The sequence below is a fragment of the Lagopus muta genome, chromosome 7, assembly GCF_023343835.1.
Source record: "Lagopus muta isolate bLagMut1 chromosome 7, bLagMut1 primary, whole genome shotgun sequence".
NCBI classification, from domain to species: domain Eukaryota; kingdom Metazoa; phylum Chordata; class Aves; order Galliformes; family Phasianidae; genus Lagopus; species Lagopus muta.
In genome coordinates, this window is record NC_064439.1 from 28,796,255 (window position 1) to 28,816,197 (window position 19,943).

The window sequence follows — 19,943 nt, forward strand, 5'->3', positions numbered from 1 at the left end:
CTGGTGGTTCTTCACACCTGATGTGGCTGCCAGGTCAACACATTGCCTTCCTTGAGCGCACCAAGTACCTGCTGCGAGGTGCTGAGCAACCTCAAATTTCATTAATGTCATTGGATAGAGCCCTCAGCTAACTCATGCGATGAAGTTGCACTATTTATATGATGAGAACATATGCATGCTGTACTATTAGTGCTAATATTTTTGTCAGAACACTTTTTTGAAGTAAAATGTGAGAACATTTGTGGGCAGTAATCACAAAACAGGGTTGACAGCTCCTTCCTTCTCATACTCAGTCACAAACGTTTTTCCTTTCAACACATTATGAAATGTAAATGGAACTGGTCATTTTCAGAAACCAGTGTTATTTGGTTGATAATATGTGAATACCAAAAAGGAGCTGACAAGGTTATCACTAGATAGCAACTGATAACAGCAGGCTGCCTGCAGCTCTACCTTAAACTGAAAGGGTATCTACGCAGCTTGACAGCAATACCTGTGAGAGGAAACTACATACTGCACTTGCAAAATTTCATAAGAGATGAAGAGCACTAAGACTCTCTCTTTCATCATCACCTGTCCAGCAGTGATTGGGCATTTTTATTTAACTAATAGCCTTCCATTCCATAGTTACGGAAGTTGTGATAATATAAAATACATATTTTAATGTTAATATCAGATGCTATTACAAAACTATCCTGATTTCTATCTCTGTGATTAGAGGTTCAGGTTGTATGTTAGGAAAATTTTCTTCTCAGAAAGAGTGGTGATGTATTGGAACAGGCTGCCCAGGGAGGTGGTGAAGTCACCATCTCAGGATTTGCTCAAGAACTATGGAGATGTGGGACATGGTTAGTGGGCATAGTGGGGATGGATTGACAGCTGGACTAGATGATCTTAGAGGTCATTTTAACATTAATGATCCTATGATTCTGTGATCTATGAGGAAACGTTTAACAGTGAAGTCCTTCAAGGTGACTGCAACAATCAGCCAAGTCTATTGCACATTTCACCTTCTCCAGCTAGAAGAGCCAAGACCGCATCAACAATAATCTGTCTTCACGGCTGATAACTGTGCGGGAAAAGCTCTCTTTCTATGAGCATCCTGATTCACATTGCTTTCATCCTGAGCTATAGGATCTCTGGAAATATAAACAGTACTGATGTTTCAGAACAAAAGGCATGCAATCATAGGAAGGAATAATAATATCATCAAATTGTTTTGTTCTCCTCACCCAGAATGGCAAAAGACTTGCTCAGATATTCACATTCAGATGTTTGATGTGCTTGATCATCACTGAATCACCGTTGTGCTCAGGCAGCCTGAACAAAGCTTGACACAGGCTTACGGTAGTAACTCCTGCCTGTTCTCCATCACAACTCTGTGTCATCACTATAGAGCGTGGGATAATATAAAAATAATGATTAAGCAAAAAGCTGAAACAAATTCTACCTAATGAATCATTATAGTAAGAAAGGTCTGTATAATTTCAGGCTCGCTCTTTCCTTCAGTATTATCTATTAAATCTGCTAATGCAGTTAATTGTAGTAAGCTCATGACAAGAACAGATGCAATTGTCCACCGAAAGAAGCATGATCTGGTCAGGTTTAATGTCAGTGTGTTCCTCAGAGTTTCTCTTCTCAGCTTAAATACAGCTTGTGTTCTGAAAGAGCAGCTCAGTCAGGAACTAAAGAAATTCATGTACAACAACATTTCTCTTCCAACAATGCTCATGAATTGTCAAATGAGACATACCAAGTGCAAAGACCAGACTTATTTTTATTTTTTTATTTTTTAATATTAAGTACTTTTACAAAGACTGATGCATACTGGAATTTTGTAAGCTAGATATATTTACGATCTGTGGGCAGCTCTTTATATAGTTATGATCTATCCTTGTTTGGATAAAATCCATTTTCTATTCAGGGTAAAGGACTAATTTAATGTCTCCTAGCTTAGTAATGGATGAAAGAATAGAAACCACCTTCCAAACTGTGAATCAACACTGCAAGGCTGAAATAGGTGCTTGGACTCCAAAACTCAGCTTTGTAGAATGAGATGTGAATCCAGCAGCACTCCTTTGGTGGAAGGGTACATCGCATGCCAGGAAGAAGCAAGGACATCAGAAAGTCAAGAAGAGAAGAACATGGGGGTTATGCAGACAGGGAACAGAGTGATACAAATTGCTTCTTGGTGGGAATAAGGCTGAGGGTAAAGACAATGGCTGGATTCTGTCATCAGAGGACTTCAGAGAAGATCATTTCAGAATGAGGAAGAGGTGTGGCCAGGGTTAGAACATCCCATAAGTTATTTGCATCAAAATAATGGTATGTATATTTTCAACACAAAGTTTAGAAAATAGAGCATCTCAGCAGCAGAAAGAATGGAATAAAAAGGTCCGGACAAAAAGCATGCAAAATTGTAACAGAGTCAGAAAATGCTTAGGGTCAGAATAGTAGAGGGTTCAGGATCAAAAATGAAGAACAGCATTGAAAAGCAAAGCAAGGGTTCAGCACTGGTCAGTTTAATGATACCAGGAAATCTCTGAACAGATACCCAAGCCAAAACAGACACTTGGATCTTCTTTTTATACAAAAAGAGCTATGCAGTTCATTCATTCAGGGGTCACTTAAAAACCTTTATTTAATGTGATTGAAAGAAGTGCTTTGGGGGCACAGCACTGCTCTGCGTAGGCAATGCAAGGGCTTGGCATTCTGAACAAATGGCTGGGTCCTGTCATTCATGTCATACTTACTGTGTTCAAGGAGACAAGATTTGTTTACATTCTCTGCATGCAAATAGGTCTGGATCAAAAAATACTTGACTCTGTCGTGTTTCTGAGAAACAACCCACACACTTCCAAATACTGGCTAACCACTGGCCCTAAAAAAAGGGGTAATAACATGTTTCATTTTAACCACCTTAATAAAACTATCAAATGTAGGTATGTGTATACATTCCTGAAAGTTCCCACACTGAAACAACTAATCACACATTCAATTCTCTCTATTGTGCAAGAAATACATTTTCATGAGACATTTAAGTATGCATAACACTATTCTTTTCAATATCAATACAAAAAAAATCTGTTATATTTAAAATGTTGGCACTGATGCTGGTTTGTTCAGATTGCACACTTCTGCAGCAGTTGAGTGGTTATTTACAAATCAAGTAAAACTCTCTGATCAGCCAAACCACTGTTCTTTTTCTGTAAACAAAATTGACAATTGCATCCAATCTGAAATGCATGCAATTTTCATCTTCCTGAGCCACTAAACAAAATACTTGCTAAAAGGCAAACAGTCTTACTCAGAAGACGACTTTTTAACTAGTTCTCAGACTAACAGACATCACCAGTAAATTAGACTCTAGCAAAATTTCTGTTTTTTTTTTTTATTGGAGAACAAAAGCAAATCTTAAAATCATGGAGAAACAAGCAATGTAATTCTTTTTGTAAAATACAAATAATTGCAAAAGCAGATACTTTTGTAAGCAAAATACCTGGACAAGCTTGAGAGCTGGGCAGTAAGAAACCAGATGAGGTTCAACAAAAGCAAGTGTAGAGTCTTGCACCCAGGGAGGAATAATTGCATGCACTGATACAGGCTGGGGGATGACCTGCTGGAGAGGAGCTCTGCAGAGAGGGACCTGGGTGTCCTGGTGGACGACAGGTTGGCCATGAGCCAGCAGTGTGCCCTTGTGGCCAAGAGGGCCAATGGCCTTCTGGGGTGCATTAAAAAAGAACATGGCCAGCAGGTCAAGGGAGGTGATCCTCCCCCTCTACTCTGCCCTGGTAAGAGCTCATCTGGAGCACTGCGTCCAGTCTCTGGAGATGTTCAAGTCTCGCCTGGACACCTACCTGTGCAACCTGGTTTAGGGAACCTGCTTTGGCAGGGGGGTGCTCTCGATGATCTCTAGAGATCATCCCCTACAATTCTGTGGTTCTGTAAGCAATGACTACAGCTGCAAAGAATATATGGAGAACTGCACAATGGTTAGAAGTGACTGCAATTTTTATGTACGTGGTGCATGGATATTCCTTACAAAATGTGAGGCACCTGTTGAGTTTCCTTTTTAGAAATCTAGATCCCTCAAAAAAAAAAAAAAAAAAAAAGTGACTGAAAAGATGTAGCTCAAAAAAGGGCCAGGTGAGAGGCAGCAGGTATTGATTTCTACAGAGGAGTGCAACATGACTTGAACTTCTCAGGACTTTAAGGATAAAAAGCAGAGCCACAAGTTCAATTTAAAACTGGATGTGAACTTATAAAGAATAGACATCAGCTAAGTTTTGGTGTGCTAATTCATCTTGCTCAAAAAGTAAGTGGCTGCCTCTTTGATCTTCACAATGAATTTAAGAATCATCTCTTCAACGTACATACTGTTAGTCTGCTCTGAATGTGACTAGAAGTACAGGTGCATTGCAAGATTGCACCAGGGAAGAATAACCAAATGTCTTGACTGTTGAAGAAAAGGTTCTACTGTCTGACAGTCAAGGAGTAGAAATACATGAAGACTAACCATTTCAAGAAAGAGCTGGTATACAACAGCAAAGAATGCATCAGATTTAGCTTTTGTTCTTTCCTCAACATATATTTTCATGGGCATGCATTACTGCCTATTTAGATCTACATCAGCAAGCACTCATGCACTGGGAGTGCAGTTTGGTCTTGTTAAATGTTACAGATCTTTTTCTGTTCGTTTATTAAAATCGGGGTTTTGCTTTCAGTGGAGTGATGAATTATGAATTGGATTGGAATAGCTGAATATTGTCTTAATTTTAGTGGTTGCAGAGTACAGAGTATCCCACACATTTCCTTGTGGTATTATGGAGAGGAAATTGTGTGGACAGAGCCTGTGATTTGTTCAGCATGTTACTGCTTTTGTCAGCTCTCAACTTGTTTTAAGCACTCCTCCATTTGTGCTATACCTCAGTGGCTTTTTAATACCCAAGGTGGTTCCCAGTGATGTAAAGGAATTTCAGATACTTTCCATACTACTAAAATGTGTCATTGTGAGAAATAATTTACTGAGAGGTACAAAATTTTGTATGCATTGGCTTTTCCATTGTTTACAATTTTTTACAGTGCTTCTAATTGAATAAAAACTTGCTATTTTCCCCTTATGGGTCCTTCAGCCTTTTCTGGTGAGGAAACAGTTGGAGAGAACATAAGATTGAATGTAAGAGGAAGCATGAAATTTTCATTATGGCCTTTCTCTCACTGTCCCTTATAAAAGTATTGTGATCTCATGAGGACCACAGGAAAGACATTTTTTCTGTTTCTGTGTGGTTTCCAAAACCCTCTGCAGCCCTTCCAAAAATGACCTTACTCATCTTCTGTGTGACAAATATACAGGCTTTATTCCATCCAAACCCCAGTTACTGTAAATTGGAGTGTATATGATGGACATCAGAGCTCTAATGGCTGGCAGACACCAGTTCACAATGTGCAGGGATGCTGCTACAAGGATGTTGCGAGTTTTCTTTTAGGGATGAAAATCTTTTAAGGGATTGAGCAGCTCACCTTGGGCTTTTACAAATTAAACTTATAAATTATAACGCAGGCCCGCCACATTCTTTTCTGACCCCCATGACTTTCAGTAAATGTTTGCAATAACTCAGAAAGACAGTGATAAAATGGGGAACACTGTGTTTGGAAGAACAACTACACATATCCACTCCAGCAAATCAGCCAGGCATATAAATCATTTTCGGTCAGTAAGATTAGGAGTTGATAATGTAGGAATGGAATAGGAATGCTGAATCTAACAAAAGCAAGATAAAGTCTGCCTGATGATTACCATGCAACATTTCATTTTATTTTTTAGCTCAGAATGGAAATGAGTAGGGCAAGCATAGCAGTAACCAAAACTTGAAGGTGCCTCCAAGACACTCTCACTTCCGAGAGTAAGTTCATGAGTTTCCAAGGAAGCATTAGAAAAGTGACTACTCTTATAGAATATAATTACAGTACTGATGCTTCCTTTGAGTATACAGAGGACAAGAGAATGTAATGAGACAGAAAGTTGTATCAGATTGAAGAGCATCAATTTGTTACAGCGTGGTGTGATTCATGTTAGCATGGTGTGATTTCATTGGCCAGTTTGGACTTGGACCTGTCACATGGTACTACATGAGTTACATATAAACCTAACATTTGAAAACAATATAGTGGAAAGTATAAGAAGAGTCAAGACATAAAAAAATAGAAAGCACTGAGTAAAACACTGTGAAGTCTGGGCAACAGTAAGCAGAAAATTAGCAAATACAAATTCTGAAGACCCATCCACAGCATGCTCACTAACCATGCCTGTCAGTGCCACATCTACCCTCTTCTTGAACACCTCCAGGGACAGTGACTCCACCACCTCCCAAGGCAGCCTGCTCCAATACCTCCCAATTCTTTCTGTGAAGATTTTTTTCTTAACATCTACAAACTGAAACAAACGCCTTTAAAACATTCCATGGACTTAAGTGCTTCAAACGCCCAATAAAATAGCATTAGGAAAAGGGAATTATGGAGGCTATCAAGCATTCCCAGAGGAGAAGCCTAACGTGGGCTCAGAAAGAAGACCTCGAGAATGTTAAAACTAGCAAAAAGATGTGAATGTGGAACACTGCTAAATAGAGCTGCAGAAATTCACAATAACCTTGGGCTATGATGGCCCAAAGGAGCAAAACCCTGTAGTCTGTGGTTTCTCCCAGTGGGAAATGCCAGAAGCGCGGTGGTCGTAGTGGGTGACACCACCTCACGGTACTCCAGCACACCTTTCCTTATTGGAGAGACGACCCACAGGTGCACCTCCTCCTAGAGATGCTGAGATGTCACCACTGGAAAGTGCCACCGTGTGACACTCCCGCAACCAGCCCGGCAGCAGTCGGAACGGAAGCCCCGCGGGGGCCAGGTTCAGCCCTGCGACGGCTGGCACTGCCTTCTCAGGCCGGAGCGCGAGCCCCTTCCCTGGCCGGGACTGTCCCGGTGCTGAGCGGGAAGCGGAGCCCAGGCGGGGTCCGCCCGACCCCACAGCCAGGCGCTGCCGACCCCGCCCGCTCGCGCCGCGCAGCGCCCAGTCGGCTGCGGTGCCCCATTCGCCTCGCGGGCGCCGCCCGGCCTAGGCGCTGCCCGTCCGCCGCGGCCCAGCCCGCTGGCCCCCCCAGCGGCGGCGGCGAGGAGCGCGTTGCAGCCCGGCGGCCGCCCCCCCCGCCTCCTCCCGCTGCCGGGCGGCTATTTTTAGTAAATCCTCCTCGTGTCGCCACGGGCTGCGAGCGCAGCGCTCAGCCCCTCGTCAGCTGCCGCCGCCCCGGCGCGGCGCCCCGCCCGCCCGGCCGCACTCTGCACGGCTCGGACTCGGGCTCGCCCCGCCGGCTGCTCGCCGCACCCTGCCTTGCCCTGCCCTCCCCTCCTCGCCGCCCCGATGGCCCCCTGACCTCGCCGCCGCCAACTTTTCCTCGCCGCCTACTCCCCGTCCGCTCCCGCGGAAGATGGCAGCAGGGGGAAGGACTGGAAGTTACAGCCCGAGAGCAAAGAGATAAGGAGGCGGCGCGGGAAGGTGAGTGGCACCGGGTGGCTGCCCAGCTCCGCTCCCGGCTCTGCCCGGCTCCCGGCCCCGCCGCGTCCCGCTGCTCGTGGCAGGTTGGGGAAGTTGCGCTGTGCTGGCATCCCGTGCAGCTGCAGGCTGCGGAGGTGGGCGCCCGCGGGCAGCCTTCTCCGGCAAGTTTCCTTTAGCTGCAACGTGCCTGAAGCGGGAGTTCTCTGCGCTGCTCCTCGGGGCCGCGGGCAGGTGGGAGCGGGGCTGCCGCCCGGGGCAGCGCGGCGGTGTCAGCCGTGCTTCTCCGAGCGGCGGTTTCAGAGGGTGGCGGAGCAGCGCGTTGCCTTCCTGCAGGGGGACTTCCAGGGCAGCAGCGTGGGGTGGTTCGGGGTGAAGGTACGGCTGTTTGGACCTGATCGCTCGTGCTTGTCGTTATAATGGGGAAAAGAGAGATGCTGCTTACAAAATGTGTACTCGTCTTAGAAAGGCTGCTGCCTTTTGTTTTTTTAAGTGCTCTGAGGAGGTCTCAGAGCATCCACAAACTGCATGAAAATTAAGTAGGGAAGGAGTGTTTAAAACAAGCCTAGCGTTGATGCTGAAGTACGGAAGCAAATTGTGGAGCCCTTCTGACACGTGGAAACGCGTGAGTGTTCTTTTCTAGTGCGAAAGCTGCTGAGAATGTTTGTCATAAACAGCACGGGATAAGTACAAGCACAGAAAGCAGGGAATTCTAAACATATCTGTCTTCCAACGTTGTCAGCTTTAGTTCTGTGACATTTTGTTTTCTGTGACAGAAGTGTAGTTTTGTGACAGTTCCTCAGGATGCAGTCTGCAAGCTTATAAAGGCCTGTGAGCTTTGGTCAGAACTCAGTGAGCAGAAGCTGTTTCAGCATTACGGTTGTTTAGATGCCCTCTCCTATTTTCCTCTCCCATCTCTCCTCTCCCTCTACCCTCTCACTGCTCCCCAACAGTTTCAGATCTGGGTGCTTTATCTTTTCCTTTATTGTTTCTAGATTTTTCTCTCATGTCCAATGCATTCCTGTGGCAGTGGCCCCAGCCCACGTATGGCCCCAGCCCGTGTTTTGTACCCAAAACGCCTACTTTGTTCAGAGAGAAACACAGGCTTGTTCTCTGCCATAATACCGGAGCGTTCTTGGAAGGCGGTTCCATCCCCACATACTACTTGTGTTGTGTCATTATGCGTATGAAATATATAGGTCTCAACTATACATAATTTTCCACAGGCAATGATATAATAATGCACTATTTTGACACCTCTTTTTCATTACGTTGGCAGAACTCTGATCCAAAATGTAGGAAAAAAACATGTAATGGACCGAGAGGAATGCTACAGTCATATTTACCTAATGATTGTGCCAGCTTCCTCCTATAAATATTAAAATAGCTCCGTTTTATATGAAAATGGCATTGTCAGTTGAGAATTCCTAAAAGAAAAAACCACGCCATTGTATGTGGCCACCAAGTTCGTGCCAGTGCAGCACCGCAGTTAGTTAAGCCTACCCAAACACTGCTCTCAAAAGTGTCAGATTGCTTTTTATTTTGGTATCAAAATCTGTGCTTAATACACACAAGTATCTTCAACCTGACGTTAAATTGCCGGTTTTTGAACAAGTAGTGTTTGGTTTTCTGTGAACCCTTTTTTCCATGAATGAAGAGCAGCCTACGTGCTGAAACAGGAGTAGTCATCTGTAAGCTGCTGGGTGTCTTCTGTTTGGCACTGCCTTCCTGTGCTGAGAGCACTTTTTGAAAAAAGAAGTGAAGTGTGTCCCATTACATGTTTAATTTGGTGCAGTTGTTCCTATTAGATCTTATTTTCTTCGTGACAAAATGGTATATCTTCTATTATGAAAAAGTGTAACAGTAGTTTCATTTATAAAACCTATCTACTTTCTACAAATATTTAAGGTGGAAAACAGTTTTCAGTTGACTTGCTGCCCTAGATATTTCTATTGAAGCTGCTGTTAAAAATATAATTTGCAGAAAATATAATATAATACAGAAAATGTTGACCAAATTCGAGTTTTTCCATTCCCAAAATGACATGAATCTTGGTACAAATTACCATGAATGTTGAGAGTGGCCTAAATATTGCTGATATAGTTTCATCTTGTTCACGTAGTGTTCATTACGAGAAATGTAGTTTTGAAAATAATCAAATCCTGATGTATATGAACCATTAGAACTAATGAAAATGACCAAAGAGAGTTTGAATGTAGCAGAGTGATGTCCAAAATGACTAATTAAGTTAAGCACATGTTGACCAGACATCCTGCACTGTCATTGTTTTTTATTCATCAGGATTCAAACCAGCTAATGTAAAGTTGTTTTGGGTACATGTACACAAACTGCAGAGAAAAGTGCCTCTGATTTACAGCCTGATCATAGCTGAATCATGGGGCTTAGTGAGCTGCTTTCCTCTCATGAGTGAGGGATTTTTCCTTTTTAGAGAAGAGGTTTGGACCTGATGTCCTGAGAATTATATGATATTCCTTATATGCATACTATATAGATGAATTTCAATAGGAACTCAAATTAGAAGAATCAGTATTTATCAGAGCTTTCCAGTCTCTCTAGGTCTGTGCAAGAAAATGTTTTCTATTTCTGTGTTTAGATAGGAAGGTGCATATTACATTCAAAGAGTTAAAAAAATAATAATAATAAAAAAAGATAAACCACACTTAAGGACAAAACGTTGGACTATTCCATGATAAAAGATATTTGTCATGCTTTGACCTTTTAGTAATGATTTTCAAAGGAGTAAATGTTTTCTCAGACAATGTTGGGTTGCTGAATCAAATAAGGTTAGACTGTTTACTGGAATTGATGTGCAAGTCATTTTTAGAGCTAACATATTGACAAAGTCACCTTTCATTTATTCACTTGGTTTTGAGTATTTGGATGAGAATAATCATATGCGACCAAAGAGTTTATCTCTTATTAGATGTAGCTTCTGTGGAGTTAGTATATATCGTGTACTTTGAACTATGTCAGCTAGTGTTGACTTATTACATACTATGAAATAAATTCATGTTACACTATGTTGTCAACTTGAAGCAACTCTAAATGGAAATGAAATAGTGCTTAATTTCTGTACAGAAATGTTTTAATACCTCAAATCCACCTTAAAATCCTTTCCACCCCAAGGTCTGATCTAACCCTGGTGAGACATATCAAAACTTTCTGATATTTATCCATTTTTATGTACTATATAGTTTTGTAACTCCTTGATAGAGAAATATGCCAATGTAAAATGTTAACGTGAGTTTAAAAACTAAAAAAATTCATAGATGGAAGAAATGAGCCAAGGGCTAGAAAGCACGATAGCAGTTCTAGATCAAAATGTCCCCGACCTGCATATATATCCCAAAGACTTCAGGGTATTCCAAGGAGGTACTGCCACTTGGTTGCCCCACTGTTCCTTACTCATCTGCTGCTGGGTATCTGGGAACCAGGAGTTGGGCTGCACAGATCACAGGTCTTCACTTGCTTAGGTCATACAGTTCATACATTCTCACACGGTCAAGATTGGCAAACTGAAATTTTGCAATTCAGAAATTTCTTTGGAAGGAAAAGGAACTGTGAAGTTTTGTTATACAACCTTCAAGCTCAGATGTTCGCTTATCTTTAGCATTAACTGTGTTATGTGTTAGCAGTGTGTTATGAATTGGGCAGATAGCAGGATGCAAATATTTATCCTTATTTTCCAGTAATTCTTGGTTCTATTTTTAAATATAAATATTAGTGTTTATCCCCCACAAATCATGATATATTGTTGAAGTTTCCTTATCATACGTAATGACTATAAGGACAGTTTGGCTTTACAGCTGTTGCGTAACTAAACCGGTTTTTGTTCAAGGAAATGAGAGTCTTCAGCAAAGGTAACTCAGAAGTTAACTCAGAAGATGATGGCTTACAGCACTTATTTTGTTCTCAGTTTAGTTTTGGAGCAGAGGATGCTGGATTCCATATCTCACCATTTGATTTCCACTCTGAAGGATTCAGTCTTTGAAGTTAAATTCTGTTCAGGGTTCAGAGTGTGTGCTTTCTCTGGAAGGGATGGTTCTGGGCCCTTAAGTCCCACATCTAGTTGAGACTGAGCAAGTGTGAGCAAGTCCAGTTTGTTGTGCTGAGCAAATCAAGCTTTTGTTTCTGTGCTATTTCAACCTGTAAAGCCTTATTCAGAGTACCTTAAAGATAGTGCCTGTTCTACCGGAGAAACCATCAATATTGAAAAATAAATGAGCTTTATTTTATTTATACCAAGATAGAAAGGGACTTGAGCTGTAACTTATCTGCGAGGGAGGTGGTGTGCTGCATGATGTTATACGTGCCTTAACTATTTGCTGAGTCTTCCATGGATAGCTCTGCATTCTGCTTATCACGTGGGGCCCTGTAAGTTTTCACAGAAGCTGCTATGGCACTCTTTTTCACTATAATCTTCGTGCTCTTCTCATGGCTTTGTCCCTGCAAAACTACTATTGTCAAGTTTCCCCTGGAAGTGATTCCCACTGGTGCAAGAGCCACCAGCTTTTGCTTTTCCCTTTGCCTTTTCTGTCTTGTCTTCTCTCTCTCTCTCTCTCTCTTTTTTTTTTTTTTTTTCCCCTGAAGAAACTTCTGTTATTGGAACTGTTGTATGATGTATTTGCACAGTTTACAGCTGACATCAAGAAGAGGTGTGAAAATGCTTACATACCTGTGGTGAGAAGTCTATGTATGTGGGCTTAGTATATATTATATATTTATATTATATATACTTATTATTACCTATTATACTTATTATTACCTATTATATTTATATAATTTAGTATAATTGATATAAGATCAATTTGTACCTGTTTAAATACAAATTATCAAGTAGCTTTCCTTGTCTTACTTTTTTGGTCAAACAGAAATTACAAATCTTTGCTTTCATTTTGACAACCTGAGTTTCTATTCCTTAAATATATTTGAATCCTTCTTTGTATCCTTTTCAATTGAGTTTATATTGCCTCATTGAATGAGATCAGAGTGATAGTCTGTGGCCATGTGAACTCTCATTAGCATCTTCTTCAACAGCGTTAATATTTTCTTTTTGAAGAAGCTTAACTGATGTATACTAGAATCTATACCGGTCAAAATGGAGGTTTCATTTTCTGTTACTTTTTGAAGCTTTTTGAAACACTGAATTGGAGAAACATTCAGTTAGAAGTGACCTTGGGAGCTCTGTTGTTCAGCCTCTCACTGGAACCAGGATCTGCACTGAATTCGGGAGGGATATTCCACAGCCTGTCTAACTCAATGCTTAATTAAATTCATGGTGTTTTTTTTTATTTGTTTATCCTGAGTTAGAACATCCCATTTTCAACTTATAAGCATTGTCTCTTGTCATTCCATCACGTGCATCTGTGAAGAGCCCAGTTGCATCTTCTTGGTTACCTTTTTCTGGCAGGCAGTTCTTAGGTCTCTTCTGCAGGCTGAAACATTTCTCTCAACATCTTCTTATGGGGCGAGTTCTCCAGCCTTGGCTGTTCTAGTGGCTTCTGAAGGACTCGAGAAGAAGCGTCTTTCCTTTTACTGGGAGTAGTAAATCAGGAGTAGTATCCCAGATGAGGTCTATTGCTTGAAAAGAGATGATTCTCAAACATTGTGTTGGTAAAAGTACCAAATACTAAGCACAGGATCTGAAAATGCACAGATAAAGCATTGAGCAGAACTCTACTGTCTTGAGATTATAAAATTAAAAAGATCTATTATATGTTTTGAAGAATGTTCTCTTGTATTTTGCATGGTAGAAACAAAGTTTAATTTACGGTTCTTATCAGATAAGTTCTTGAATAGTGTTATTTTCTTGTAGTAACGTGACTTTGGAATTTTGTTTTAACATGACTTACGTGGATTGAAGTACTCCCTTTGTAGAAGCATACAAAGCAAATGACATAAACAACCTGTGTCTAGGGTTTTAATTATGCAAAATTCTAATTATTTGAGTTTTTGACAGTTATCACTAGATCTCCAGGGTGCCTAACTATTGAACTGAAACCTTGCTTTGACAAGAGGTGAGTGAACTACAAGCATGAATGTAAGATTTCCAAGGGAAAACATTGAAACACTAAATTTCAAATGGAAAACAAACAGCGTGCACAAAGTAACTGTAATTTGTGTTTAAAATATAAGATTTATTGACATGTTGCATGATTTATAGGCACACCTATTCAGATGTTCATACAGAGCTTAGAAATAGATATATTGACAATATAAAATAGGTACAATTACTACTTTAATCTTTCATGTTTCTGATTTTGGTGGACAATATAACCAGCACTGATTAATAAGCCATACTTTTAGTTAAGTGGAATTTGATATTTAAGATTGAAGTAAAAGCAGTTTTATTTGGGATATAGATATATACTCTCTATCTTCTCTGTGAATATGGTATAAATGGGAAGAACACTGAGTTGAAACAAGACAGTATTCGGTGGCTAAAACTGCATGTATGTTTAAGATTTGTATTTTAACATATTTCTATTGTTACGAACATAACTGAAGGCAAGTTAAGAGCTGCTGCAGTCATGATCAGCATATGAAAAGAGTGCAGAAACTGCAAGAAAGTTTTTCCTTGCTTTTCAGTATTCCAACACATAGAATCTATTGTTTTGGTCTCTTAAGGAGCAGGAACTGACATTAGAATACCGTGTTTTGTTATATTGAGCAGAAGTTAATAGAACGAGCAGGAGAGAATTTCTTAATTTTCAGACTACAGCTGGTGTGATCTTCCCAAGTCCCCCCTAAAATGTTTTAAGAGAGAACATACCATCTGGGAGTGATACTCTGTCACTGCAAACTCTAAGCAGCAAAAACATGAGCATTGTATAATTCAGCAACCCATTCTAGATATTGAAATAGTTACTTTCTCTGTACTGTAAATATCTGAATATCAGAAGTCGCTTTGGTCTTTACAGTACCAGGGATCTGGCTGGATGTTGCCATAAGAGCTCTTTTTTTGGCCCAGTTGTCCTTGCCATACAGATTAGAGTAGGTAGGGAGGGGAGAAAAGCTGTTGTTCAGTCTCACTGACAGCAAGAAGACATGACAATTTGCAGTCCTGAAACTCTAGGCCACAGAACTGACAGTCAATAGTTGGTGAGGAATCTGAGCTAAGACCAAGCCAGAGAAAGGAATTGTCATTTATAAATGATATGTCTAGATTTACTTTTCAGATAGTCATTCGTAGCTGCCCAGCAATCAGTACCTCTTACGCATGCTCGTTCCTTGCTGGAAGATAGATGCACTTGACACAGAGAGAGTACTGTTGGACATAATATGATGAGGAAAAGCTGAGCAAAACCTGTTAGAGGTGTAAGTTCTACTGGTTACATATTGATCTCTTAAAAAAGGTGGATGAATGATGTATGTGTCAAAGAGAGCGTTCAGCTGCTCTCAATGAATCGAGATTTCTTACGCATACTTGCTTAGAAGAGTGTAAAGGATCCATGTTTATGTTATCACATATACCTTGTCTCCTACTCTATCTGACCATATCTTTTTTTTTTTTCTACGAAAGAAAGAAGTTAGAGTCCTGATATGAGAATGCTATTTGTTACAATTTAGTTAGTATTGCTTTTTGTGTTGGGAAGCTTTCATCAAAATCTACTGAAAAACTACAGGATTAATGTGAAGAATTGGTGTTACCCTAGGTTTTTAGTACACTTCAGTGATGTGCTCATGGCTTCTGAATTACCAGGCCTGTTGCTGTGATGTCTTCTAGCATGTCTAAGATCTGATAAAAGTCTTTTTCCCTTTGCTTATGTGTATCATCAATATCTAGGTAAACGCACCTTAAAACGAAGGTGCATCTTAAAAATGATTTGTTGAGATCACTGCTGTTAACAGTGTTAGGAATTTCACTGCAAAGGCAAGGATTTTACTTACAGATGAGATGTTCTGTCATTGACTATAATGAGGTTAGGATGTCAGCTTTGTTTGTACATAAAATTTTCCCCTCTGGTGTTTTTGTATTGGGCAGAAAAGGTAAGACAGCATAGAGAGCTTGCTGAAAGCTCTCTGCAAGGTATATACTGATTTAAGACTTTCCAGTGCTTCCAGTGTGAAAGGCTGTAGTATCATCATTTCTTTCCCACCAGCAGAAACAGCAGGGAGCATGAACGATGGGCTTGCAGCTAGCAGCAGGTAAGCGATGCTTAGTGCTAATTTAACTATTAGCTAAATGATTTAATTTAGGCAGTCCACCAAAGCAGTGGACGACCCACAAAAATGTATCAAAATAATTCTTGATGATTCACCTTTGCTGTCTTTTGTCAATTACTTCGAAATAATTGTATTGGATTTCAGCATGCTTCACTGTATTCTTATTATGTGTAAATGCAGTGTGCTGGTACACATGGCAGGTTGTTGTGGGCATTTGACAAATGAAACCCTTTTTCTCCAGGTTGCAAAGTAGCAAAAGAACTGCTTTCAGAATTTCACTGCATTTTTATGCAGTCTGTACACAGAGCATGTGAGAAATGCTGACTGACTTTGTAGTTAATAAACGAGTATCATTTCTGACCCTGCTTCCATTTACTCATCCTCAGAATGGCCTTCTATACTTCTGGAGTGAGATGTTGGGATTATCTTTTCCCCATGGTGTCTGAACACATCATTTCCCTTAATTGCTGTCATTTCTATATATTTTATATATATATATATATATATAATAGAATAATGCATCATCTGATGCATAATTATTGAAACAAAAAAAAAAAGGTATTGATAGAACAGCCTTTCATTCTGTGAAAGACTGTAAAATCTACCATTTTGTTACAGAACGGGCTGTATTTCCCCTTTTGTCATATTACTAACATGCAGAAGATATTAAAGTGCAGAAGGTACGTTTCTGAGTACATAAGCACTGGATACTGAATTGGAGTCAACTGAATAACTCAAATAAAGGAGCTGAAGGACGCATTCAATACCTGATTTTGTTTGAACAATGAGCTATGAAAAACTGATGTCTCACTTATATGAAAAAGAGCTAAACTTTACATTCCTCTCTACAATAAAGTTAAATGCAGTTAATATGAATCTGCTATTGCAGTAATGAAAGAGGATGTTTTCTGTGTGATTCTTGTTGAAAGAATGTTTGTTTCTTTATAATTTTATTCAAATGTCAATAACCCTCTAATTATTCTGTGCAGTTGGCATAAATACTATTTAGATAAAGCACAATGCTGTGTTTGTGTCTAAGCATGCAGAATTTCATCTGTGATTGTTTATGAAGGCTGGGATTCATTTCCCTGCCTGGAGAAAAGTTTGGTGCTCAAAACTATGAGTCTGAATTTAGTTGTGAAAAAATTTTCTTGATTAAAGGACTGATTTCCCTATGTGCAACTTTATGCCCTTTAGATGTTCAGATCTGCATTTTAAACTATTGCGTGCATCTCTCTGTAGGCTCATCTAGATATCTGAGCATTCTCAAGCATGCAAGGTGCTGAAATATTCAGCAGTGTGTGTAATTTTCCATTCTCAGAGTTCTGCACTGGGATATGCACTTTTTTTTTTTTTTTTCCAGAAATGCCATTATTCCATTTTACAAAAAAGCCATGAAGAAACATATTTTTCTGCCTCTGAAAATTTTGCCTAACAATTGGGGCATTCAGTGTGGACAAGGAGGAGTAGGATGTGTCCTGAAACTCCTGAAGGTGTGGATTCAGCCTTCAGTCCCATGGAATGCCCAAACTTCTCCCTGTTTGTCATTGTCATTTCTGTCCTTCATAAATATACAGGACAATCCAGAATATTTTCAAGCTCTTTGCTGGGTTCTGGCTTATTCAGGAATGCCTCAGAGAAGGGCTTTTCTTCATGCAGTATAGAAAATAAGAAGAAAAGAGAAAGCAGAGATGGTAGTCAGTTCCTGCAGTTCTTAAAACAGAGAACTTGAAGATATCTGCTCTAATTTCTCCGTGCTTTATTATTACAATCCATAAAGAAGTATGTAGAGTACAGAGACATAATAAGGTGTCTGTATGCATTGCCTCTTCTCAGGTACTCAGCTGACCTAGTCACTGTATAGTCCTGCACAATCACAGAGGTGTTATCTATGCACACTTAAAAGGCATGCATGGAGATAATATTGACTTGTTCTTTGTTTTTATAAATTATTCTTAAAGTTGACAGTGCTTTCTATTGTAAGAGCATTTAATTCCCTGTATTCTTTCCTGCAACTTTTTCGAGTCTCCATTGCATCCCAATCTGTTTCATAGCTTGTAACTGGCAGTTCTCTAACAGCCCTAGACAACCAGGATGGACAACTCCTGTCCTAATTTTCTCCCACTTCCTTGCTTGAACACTATTGAATTTTGGAGTATAGGCATCTTAGTGACTCAGAATCAAGAAAGACAACTCTTTGTGGAATGAAAAGGAAAAAAAAGAGCTTAACTTTTCCTGGGACAAGTCCTGCCATGCTCAGCATCTGAATCACAGAAACCATCCAGATAATCCACGTGTTCTTCTGTCACAAGGCATATAAACAGCAACCATTCAGCTGTGCTTGCAACTTCTATTGCTTCTTGTGCAGCCCTCATGAAGCTCTTGCTACTGGTCTGGGGAATGTCTGCTTGTAGGCAGGGAGATGGTGACAACCAGAGCAGTACAGTCGTGACAGTCTGAAAGCAGCAGAAGTTAAGCAGGATCGTATTAGTGTTTAATATATGAATGTTGACTTGGTCACAGCACACAGTTCTTGACAAGCTAAACACAGAACTCAGCGAGAGTGAATGAGTGTCTTCTCAAGTGTCTTCAGCACATGGTGCTCCTAGCATAGCCATAGGTGCCTGTGGGGTATGTTTCTGCCTCATTTGATTCTGATCATCTGCTTGTTCATGGCTGTGAGTGTGGACCTAAATATCTGCTGTGTTTGAGATACAGGGGATGAAGCATGTGTCTGGGCTCAGCTGGGATCTGGCAGACTGTGAAATTCATCCTACATAGGAACCCTTGAGGCAAGAGAGAAAAGACTGTAGTAAACCGATGTATTGATGCTGCATTTTTGTTTTGTCTGTTTCTAAACTAAATGATAAGTGGATCAAGACACTCTTGATTCAAGTCTCCCTCCTTCAGACTGGAGTGGGCACTTGAGACTAGCAGTCATTTGCTCTGACTGTTTATGGCAAGGCTGCTTCATTTGATCATCTGTCCCAGTCATATCCAGGAGAGAGCTGACATAGCAATGCTGGAAGTGTGACAGCTGTGTTTGGTCTGAAATCCGGAGGTCTTGCTATGTAAGAAGTTTTCCTGTTTTGCATTTCTCAAGTAGTTTGGTGTCAACTGAGCTGCAGACAGGCAGTACCAGTAGAGAACAAGAATGCTGGGAGAACTGGAGTTTCCAGAATGGCAGTCAAGGATTTACTTGGGATTTCAGGTCAGGGATTCATATTGAAGTTGCAAGTTGTCATTTCCCTCTCATCTTGCCATTAGAGGATATAAAATCTCTCCTCCTGTCTGATACAAGTGGCAAAGTAAGTCTGAATTACCCACTACCTCTGGAGTTTGGCAATTGCATAGGTTATATAGCCCACTACATCTGGCTTTTTCTCTTACTGAATGAAATTGGGTCACTCTTAAATGTATTTGGTCTAGAGCTCCTGCTGTTTTTGTGTAAGAGCAAGTTTTGGTATTATGAGTTGGAAAGGACAATTCTATGTTCTTGAGGTGTCAGCTTCCCTGTCGTTACTTGGGCAAGTTGATCTGCAGATACGTAGAAGAACATTTTCTCTAGGCAGAACCTATTCATCATTGTCCTTGAGCTTATTTTCTGCTTCAGTGACAAAATTAGGAGCTATAGATACAAACTTAATCTAGTTCTTCCTCACTACCTTAAGGGAAATTGGTGAGATCTAAGGAACCTGTTTGAGGTACTTGAGGGTTTGCAGTTTGTTTCTCAGCTATGTCTCTGGTGTGGGCCTGGGAGAAGGCCTTGAGACAAAGGAGATTATATCTGGAAATCATGCTGGTACTGCAGTGAAGATGTCTGTAGAACACATTACTAGCATCGATGGCAACCTCTAAGTGTTTTACATTGAGCTTCATGGAAGGAGCAGGCATGGCTTGAAAGGTAGGAGGGTGTCAACATTTTTTTATATTAAAGGAAGCTCTTGAACTTTTAAAAACTGAAAACTAGAATGTTTCCCTTTCCTGGAGAACCTGACATTGTTCACAGGCCTGGCATATGGACACGACATTTTGCTGGTAGCACATTTATACATCTACATGTAGCCTTTCAAATGTTCCCAGATCTCCTTAGTGCTATAAATTCTGTATCTCCCTGACTTGAGCCAAAGTATTTCCTTTAGAAATGAAATGGCAATTCCAGATTTTTGGGAGTAACATTTAGTAGAGGAACGCTAAGAGAAAGGTGAGATAT

General features: G+C 40.5%; 1 protein-coding gene across 2 annotated transcripts in view; it reads left to right on the top strand.

Moving 5' to 3' along the window:
• Positions 1–7,307: 7,307 nt before the first annotated feature.
• Positions 7,308–19,943, top strand: part of HDAC9 (histone deacetylase 9) — a 441,905-nt gene continuing 429,269 nt past the window's right edge. For both annotated transcript variants that reach the window (XM_048952240.1, XM_048952241.1), the window contains exon 1: positions 7,308–7,546. The gene's annotated coding sequence lies outside the window, so the exon portion shown is untranslated. The remainder of the gene's footprint in view (positions 7,547–19,943) is intronic.